Raw genomic sequence first — 9,362 nt, forward strand, 5'->3', positions numbered from 1 at the left:
ATTTGACTTTGTCTCCCTTTTCTCAGGCCATCCTTTTGGCCTTGCAGTCCGTGTGTGTGTGTTTATTTTAAGAGCTTTGCTCATCATTTGTTAAGGAATATATATGATTGGAGGGTTGTACATGTTTGTGCATAAAAAGTTACACAAGGAATCATAGAAACACACTGCCGGATGGAGAACCACCTTAATGATGAGGTTTATCTAACAAGCTGGAGTTTTTGCCAGTCACTTGAAGAGAAGTGTTCAGTGTCATTTGTAATATGAGAGAGAGAAGACGGTTAGATCCACATGCACACAGGTGAGCTCACTTACACCTGAGGCCCCAGCTGAATGCCTGGCCATCCTCAGGAAAAGTGAAGCCATCTATCGAGCCCCTGTCAAGTACCAGGACCTGGTTGCTTTGACCTGATTACAGGACCCTGTCTGTAACCCTGCCAGCAGCCCATGGGTTCTGTGCAGTGGAAGTGAGACTCTGGGACGTTAAGGAACCAACCTCAGCAGCATATAGCCAGGAAGCAGCAGATCCTGGATCCCAGCTTTCTCCAACTCCACAGCTCTTTCCACCCCATCCCTCAGTCCTGTGCTGATCCAACATACTTTAGCCGGGTTGGAAGAAGGAGTATCAGTAGCTGTCTCCCCACCTTGGGCCTTGTCTCCTAGGATCTGTAAACGTTCAGGTGGACATCCAACCAGTGGCAGCCTCCCTCCCAAAGGTTGCGGAAGTCCCCATTTGCCGGGGAAAACCCTGTTTCTTGGAAAGCACCAGCAGAGGCTGGCTGTGGGCTACTGTGCCCACCCAGGGAATACATGTGGCTCTGTCTGGGATCAGCAATAAGGCTCGTGGTCCTCACTGGGTGTCCCAGCCTCCTACCTTTGAAGCCATCATGCTGTCTTCAGTTGCCACCTAGCTCTGTGCATGGAGAGGCTGTGCATGACCTGGACGCAGAATAGGTACAGGGAGGAGCAATTAAGAATCAGGAGGCTCTGAAGTTAGACTGGCCAAGGTGGAATCCGGCTCCACCACTCACTGGTTACCTAATGTTAAGCACAGCATTTAGTCTCTGTAAGCCTCCATTTCTTCACTGTGAAGTGGGTCTACCAATCACCTGCCAGTCACTGTAAGGAGTATATGAGATGAGCCATATTACCACTTAGCATGGGGCCTGGTGCCAGAAACTAGCTACTCTCACTGCTGGAGGGAAAGTCATGATCATTCTGGTTCTTGACCATGCCACTGAGCAGGCCATGGCCTGGGAGAAAACACTTTTCCTCCCAAGCTTCCTTTTTTTTTTTTTTTTTCCCCTGGTGAAATGAGTGATCTTGACAGAGTCACCTATAAGGATCCCTGCAGTGTTTACGACTTGGTGACTTTGGTTGGATCACTTTTAGGTAGTCAAGATCCTAAGGACACCCCTGGAATCTGGTTTTGTCTGCAGACTTTTCTTTTATAAATTGGTTTCTTAACTCCAATATTCAGTCTTACTCCCAGGAGCATCTAGGGAATGTGGGTACGTTTAACATCCAGACGTTAGGCGTCAATGGCATTATCGATGATCAGCTGATGCCTCTGGCTGAGAAGTCCACTCTGCTTGCTGTTGGCCCCTGTACAAAAAAAAAAAAAAAAAACCACTTCTCAGGGCCTTCTCAGCCAGAGAAGCGGCCAAACAGCCTTCCCAGGAGGGAGGAAAAAAAATGGCCAGTGGCTCCAGAAATCTACAGATCTGAAAAACTTCCAGCCCATCGTGGGATACCGGCTGTGTCCTCTATAGACCTCAGCCTTGGATCCCTTTCCCAGGATCTCTAGATCTTGGGAGGAGACAAAAGTAATTATGGAGACCTATCCTCATTTCCTCAACCTGCCACAAAGTATTGCAAACTGAATGGCTCAAAACAATAGAAGTTTGTTGTTTCACAGTTCTGCAGGCTAGAAGAAAAAAATCAGGGAGTCTGTGATGGCTGCTTCCTTCTGGGAGCTATGCGGGAATCTGCTCTGTGCCCATCTCCCAGCTTCTGGTGTCTGCCGGCCGTCCTTTACATTCCTTAGCTTGTGGATGTGTCAGCCCAATATCTGCCTCAATCATCGCGTGACCTCCTTCTTGTGTGTGAATCGTCACATCTCCCCTATGCGCATCTGTCTCTGTGTCCAAATTTCCCCCTTCTGTAAGGACACTAGTCATGTTGGATGAGAGTCCACCATAATGGCCTCATCCTCACTTGATTTAACTATTACCTCTCTAAAGGCATTTCTAACAGGGTAACATTCTGAAGTACTGAGACTTAGGACTTCAATATATACTTTTTGGGGGGACACCATTCCACCTATCACAAGGTCCTTAGACTATTTTCATTACTTCCAAGGGTATACGAATTAAACATTTCTTCCTACTGATTCTTAATAATTCTGTTTATTAAGTGCACAGACGCTAGAGATTACCTGGGTTTGAATCTTGGCTCGGCCACTTACTAGCTGTGTGATCTTGGGAAACCTATTAGGCCCCTATGTGTTCAGTTTCCTCAACTGTAAAATAGGAATAATAGTAATATTTACACCTTTTAGAGTTCATATAAACATTAAATAAAAACACATTTACAATGCCTCATGTTATCCATCTTCTATATCCTCCCACATTTGGAAAAGGCTCCATCTAATAAAATCAGTAGAAGTATCTGTAATACTTACCATGTGCCAGGTGCTAGTCCAAATACTGTTGTGTACATCAACTCATGGCACCATTGCAGCAACTTTCTAAGGTCGGTGCTGGTGTCATCCCTGTTATACAGAAGCAAAAACTAAGCCCTAGAGATATCAAGTCATATAGGTACAGCCCTGCAGCCACTAAGGGGAGAAGTTAGGACCCAAATCCAGATTTGTCTGACTCCAGGGCCATTTAGGAGCCACTGGGACTGGTTGACTGTCTAGGAATAATAAAAGGGTCTTGTTAGGATGAAAAGAATCACAGGCCACCACCTTCGCTTGCCCAGAAAGTCATTCTGTTTTCAAAGGCCTGATTCTGGAGGCTTTTCCTATAATGGTGATCTGTGCTCAGAAAACACACTCGTTTCCTTACAACAGGCCCCGTACGTGAAGGGCATGTGTCTCTCTTCCAGGCCCCAGGATGGCTTTGGAAGCCCCCCCTGCCCCAACCCAGGAGAGCCAGGAAGAAGCAAACCATGATGTCTTCCCCCCGGGGAACAATGGTCATTTGCCTGACATCTCGACTCTGTGGTTTTGTGTCTTCTAGGGAAGTCAGTTAGAACTGCTGTGCTGATCAAGGGGATGCTCTGTCTTTGAAGAAAGAAGAAATGGTCCCTCCCCAGCCGTGGGCCACCCTCGCCAGTGACTCCAAGTGGAACTGCTTAGCTCGTGTGTGCCTGGAGGGTGCAGACGCCCAGCGACTCTCAGACGCACCTCCCAGAGGACCGGTGGGAATTGTTCATAGTGCCAAAGTCCTACTACTGCGTTTTCAATGGGTCCTTGTACATAGTTTGCTCCTCTGCCCTAGCCCTCACCTCTTGCTATACTGGAACTGATTTGTACAATATGGGAATTTTGTTACCTTTTTAATCAAGGGCAACTTCCTTTTCCAGCACTACCATTGTAAGGATTTTTTCAGGAGGGAGGGCTAACCACCTTGCTTTTCTCTTTTCTCCTTTTCTTTTTTTATTTTTGTTTTATTAATTTGGGGAAAGGGGTGTTAGTATTAGTGCCATGATATCTACTGGATTTTAAGTAGGGAAACTTTATTTTTAAAGGTAGGTTGAAATTTGGGAGATTTCTCGGCAGGAAGGGCTGAAATCCAGGCCTCTGTCTCAACCTGGAGAGAGGTGACAGATGACAGATCCTCCAAATCAAATTCCTTTCCAGTTCTTCCCCTGGCTGCCTTTTTGGGGGGTCCCTGCCTTAGTCCCACAGAAGGCTTTATGAACTGCCAAGAGGGGATCTGGCTTCTCAAATTCTTGGCCTCTTGGGCCAGGCTGTGTCCAGCCAGCCCTGGGAGAACTGAGTAGCAGGTGGCTGATTTCTTTAAGCACCTTGCTAAATACCAGCAGAAGAGGCTGTTGCCTCTGTTAGCATGATCAGTACTATTGTGACATTAAAACAACAACAATAAGATCTTCCTATCTGGAGGGTACAAAGGTGAATGGCTTTGGTTTTCATTTCTCTTCTTCACTGCCTTTTCTCGGTGTGGTATTTGACAAGATTTCAGCTCAAAGCCTCACCGTGAATTGATTTTTTTTGTTTGTGTGTGTGTTTGTTTTGGGAAAATTTTAGATACCTGAGTGCACTTTTTTTCAGTTAGTCCTAACTTTTAAAAGAAGGAAAACCAAGAGACATATCTGGTGTACATGTTGCAATATGAATTCTGGTTGCAGTCCCTCCCCCGTCCCACACTGCCCCCCATTTGAGTACACCGCACAAGTCAAATGCTAGGAAGTTTGAATAAAACCAATTTTTCTAACTTGTCGCTCATTTGTTGTAACTCAATAAAGCAAAGACTAAACATTTTTATAACCTTTTCCTCTACTTCGCTTTCTTTATTGTTGTCTGGCTCTTGAGGGCTTGGTGTAAGGGTTCTGACTTGGGTACCTCCGGTTTCAAATTCATAGGGTCACATTTCTCATTTTCCATCTTGGAGGGATCTGACATCACAAACTGGACTTTAAAAGTGGGATATAGGCTTGGCACAGTGGCTCACACTGTAATCCCAGCACTTTGGGAGGCCAAGGCAGGTGGATCACCTGAGGTCAGGAGTTCGAGACCAGCCTTGCCAACGTATGAAACCCCATTTCTACTAAAAATACAAAGATTAGCTGGGTGTGGTGGTGTGCACCTGTAGTCCCAGCTACTCAGGAGGCTGGAAAATCACTTGAACCCAGGAGGCGGAGGTTGCAGTGAGCCAAGATGGCACCACTGCACTCCAGCCTGGGCAACAAGAGCAAAACTTTGGCCCCTCCCCTCCCCCCCCGAAAATAACCAGATGTAAGTGTTGTAGGCATCTTCAGCAGATCTCTTTGACACAGAGAAGGAAGTTACAGGCCTTCCCTTCTCCAGGGTCTCTCAAATAGATTCATAAAATAGTCAAGAGAAGAGCTTCAGAGTGGGCGTGAAAAGCCCCTCTGTGTGCAGGCTCGCCCTTGGATGACCTGAGCTCAGTCACTCCTCGTCCCTGGGCTGCTGGCGAGTGGTAGCTGGGGCACTGCCATTTCTCTGAGAAGGTGGCTTTTAAGTATCTCTGCTCTGGTGAGGTTTAAAGAGTCCCTCACTCTTCGCACTTGACACTCATCTAGACCAGTGGTTCTCAGACATGAGTGGGCACCAGCATCACCTAGAAGGTTGGGTAGAGTGTCTGATGGGCATGTCTGGGGTGGGAACTGAGAATGTGCATTGCTAACCAGTTCCTCACCTTGGAAACTTCTGGTCTAGATGCTTCATTTTTATGGGAACTTACAGACTTTTGGCCAGTTTATCTAAACTTAGCATGTGTTTATTCTACAGATAAGGGGAAAGACCCACTTCCCAAAATACAGGAAACACTGAAAAATTCAAGAATCAAAAGGGCCTGGCCTTCTCTGGGGGATGCCCTCAGTCTCCCATCCTGTGGGCTCCAGTGACACCATCCTTATCTCTGCACATAGCCCTCACCACACAGCTCTAAGGATTCATTTGGTCAGCTTGTCAATTCCCCCAAGCTGAGAGCAGGGGCCATAGATTCTCCATAACTTTACATCATCTCCAAAATCCCGGTAGTTCTCTTTAGCACTCAGCAAAGTTGCATGTAGACAGCTATTCAAAAATAAAAATAGGCCAGGTACAGTGGCTCACACCTGTAATCACAGCACTTTGGGAGACCGAGGAAGGCAGATCACTTGAGGTCAGGATTTCGAGACCAACCTGGCCAACATCGTGAACCCCATCTCTACTAAAAATACAAAAATTAGTTGGGTGTGGTGGTGTGTGCCTGTAATCCCAGCTACTCAGGCTGAGGCACGAGAATCACTTGAACTCAGGAGGTGTAGGTTGCAGTGAGCCAAGATCACTCCACAGCACTTCAGCCTAGGCAATAGAGCAAGACTCCATCTCAAAAAAATAAATAAATAAAACAAAAGTAAAAATAATAGCTATCTGCTATCTTTTTTTTTTTTTTTTTTTTTTTGAGACGGAGTCTAGCTTTGTCACCCAGGCTGGAGTGCAGTGGCACAATCTCGGCTCACTGCAAGCTCCACCTCCCAGGTTCACGCCATTCTCCTGCCTCAGCCTCCCAAGTAGTTGGGACTACAGGCTCCCACTACCACGCCCGGCTAATTTTTTTTTTTTTTTTTTTTTTTTTTGTATTTTTAGTAGAGATGGGGTTTCACCGTGTTAGCCAAGATGGCCTCGATCTCCTGACCTCATGATCCACCCATCTCAACCTCCCAAAGTGCTGGGATTACAGCCGTGAGCCACCGCGCCCAGCCTGGCCTACATCTTCTTTTCTTTAAAAAAAGTTAAAAGTGGCTGTGGCTAACTCATCTCCCAGTTGCTGCCTGCACTGCCTTCCCTGCCTGTGCCCCGAGCACCTGGGCCTTCCCCAGACCTCGTCACCCACATACTGTCTTGTCCTCCCTCCCATTAATGAACATTTCCAACACTCCCTTGACAGGTGGCTGCCTTCCCCTCCTGCCATTTACCACCCTTGCACTTAAGCTTGCCACTGCAAGGCAACTTAAATAAATTTTTCATGCATGATGGTATGAGATGCTACCAAATGCTTGAAAGACCCAAAGAGAAAGCCTTGATAATTGGTGGGGATGAAAATACACAGGGAAGATGGATGTGTTCTTTTAAACACCCAGCAAAATATGTCAAGCTATCTTCCTCCACTGGAAATGATTAAAGAGTGGCAGAAACTAGGAAGGAGGTTCTTAGGGGGAATAGATGGGCAGGATTCTTGGTGAGATGGAAGAGAGTGGTGCGATGGAGTGATCATCCACTGCTTCTGTCTGCCCTGTACCTCTTGCACTCCTTCTCTTCCTTGAGGATGTACTCCTATCTCCCTCTGCTCATCTCATTCTGGGGGCTTCCCATCATGGTAATCCACTCTCCCTTCTACAGCAGTGACCCACGACACTCCAGTACCTTGTTCAGGGACAGGTACAGTACCATGCATAAGACCCAAACAGGACCAAGTCAGACACTGGGAGGAAGAGCTTCCTTTCCCATTTAGATGGTAAGTGTGATCATGTTAGCTTGGAACACCAGTGGCCAAAGCCCCTGCCAGGAAGAGGAAACCAGTCCTTAAGTAGAGAGAATGAGGCCCAAAATATCAAGAAAAGAGACAAAGGAGCAATAAAGGATGGAGCAAGGGATGATCATGGTGGTGGTGATGACGGCAGTGGTGATGACAATGTTGATATCATGTGAATCCCTGGAGCCTGCCATTCCTAAGGCCAACTCCTTGTCTTTCCAGTTTCACAAAAACCAACATATTTTCCTTTTTAGCTTAAGCTTCAAATATTTTGAGTTGGGTTTCTGTCACCAGAAACTCAAAGAGTTCTGGTGGGTTAATGAAATTATGAGATAAAAATGGAAGGAAAGACGGCAATTGTAAATAGCCGTGTTGACTTGTGGCTTCAGTATTGGATGGTGCGGTTCTTAGTCCTTGCCATTCAGTTGTGCTCCTGGATCAGCAGCATAGGTATCACTGGGAGCTTGTTAGAAATGCAGTATCTCTGGCCGCTCCTCCAGACCTGTTAAATCAGATTCTGTAATTTGACAGGATCCCCAGATGATTCATATGTTCAGTAAACTTGAAGAAACTCAGCTCTGAAGACACTAAATGGCTCCTCCCCAACCTCTTCCAGCACACTAGAACTCTTTGAGTTTCTGGTGACAGAAACCCAACTCGAAATATTTGAAGCTTAAGCTGAAAATGAAAATATGTTTGTTTTTATGAAACTGGAAAGACAAGGAGTTGACCTTAGGAATGGCAGGCTCCAGGGATTCACGTGATATCACATGATATCACTGGTGGTTCCAGTGGCCAAAAGTAAAGGGATGGGTGGCAAGTCTAATAACACATCACTGGCCTGTCTGCAGAGGGTAGACCCTAGGGCCCGGGAACAGGGAGGCAGAGGAAGAACAGGGCAGAGAGTGCATGGTCCCCCAGCTGATGACACACTTGTCCTTCTGGGCCCCCTGGTGCACAGCCACTTCCAACCAACAGTGCTTGGAAATGATAGCTCTCACTGGCCTGTCATAATACAACCCAGAGAGAACCTGGAAAGATATCATCTCCTTCCTACTAATGCCTGAAAGCTCCTGTCTCCAACATCTCACAGCTGGACATACATATAAAGCACAGCAGAAAAATTATCATTGCCCTGGGCAGGGGAAGGAGGTTGATCAATAAAAATGAATAAAAAATACTTCATGAGCACATCCCAAGACATGCTGCAGGTTGAGTATCCTGTAGAGTGTAAGAGGCATCCTGATCTTGACTTTGAGGAACTTAAAATCAAAGGGGGAGACCAAAATGTTCACCCATAGTTCTGAAACCTTCATCCATAACAAGCCCCCAAAGTGCTACAGACAGCCCTAATCTGGATCCTTGCAGGAAAGAAATTGAACACTTACAATGAGTAAACTGGGAGTGGTTTATTAAAAAGGACTTTTATAAATGTGTGAACAGGGTTTGGAAAAACTAACAAGGGAAGATACAGAAAGACTGGCTTGAAGGGGCAAGGGATGGACAAAAGATGGCAAATACACACTAAACTTTCTGTCATACCCCACTCCACAACCATAGCAGATATTAATGATCAATCAAAGTACCTTCACCTGCTGGACTTGGTCAGGTCTTCATGATACTTAATACAATGCTCCACCTCAAATCTATTAACCTTGGAACATGAGATGAAATATGTGATGGATGCCATTGGTTGCCCAACTAATATCCATCCCCCATCCTTCTTTGCTAACAGAACCAAGATATTCCTCAGGCAGTGTCTTCATCTACTTGTGCTGCTATAAAGGAATAGTTGAGGCTGGGTAATTTATAAAGAAAAGAGGTTTATTTGGCTCATGGTTCTGTAGACTGTACAAGAAACATGGTGCTAGCATTTGCTTGGCTTCTGGTGGGGATCTCAGGTTGCTTCCACACATGGTAAAAAGTGAAGGGGAGCTGACTGTGCAGAGATCACATGAAGAGAGGAAATAAAGTGGGGAGGGATGTCAGGCTCTTTAACCAGCTCTCAAAGGAACTAATAGAGCAAGAACTCACCACTAGGACAGCACCAAGCCATTAACGGTGAATCCACCTCCATGACAAAAACATCTCCCATTAGGCCCCACCTCCAACATTAGGGATCACATTTAAACATGA

The 9,362-nt window shown here is 46.1% G+C and overlaps 1 protein-coding gene across 2 annotated transcripts in view; it reads left to right on the forward strand.

The window, feature by feature from the left end:
* Positions 1-4,515, forward strand: part of ZHX2 (zinc fingers and homeoboxes 2) — a 193,849-nt gene extending 189,334 nt beyond the window's left edge. For both annotated transcript variants that reach the window (XM_023224599.2, XM_023224589.2), the window contains one exon: positions 3,243-4,515. The gene's annotated coding sequence lies outside the window, so the exon portion shown is untranslated. The remainder of the gene's footprint in view (positions 1-3,242) is intronic.
* Positions 4,516-9,362: the final 4,847 nt, after the last annotated feature.

The sequence above is a fragment of the Piliocolobus tephrosceles genome, chromosome 7 (assembly GCF_002776525.5).
Source record: "Piliocolobus tephrosceles isolate RC106 chromosome 7, ASM277652v3, whole genome shotgun sequence".
Taxonomy (NCBI): Eukaryota; Metazoa; Chordata; class Mammalia; order Primates; family Cercopithecidae; genus Piliocolobus; species Piliocolobus tephrosceles.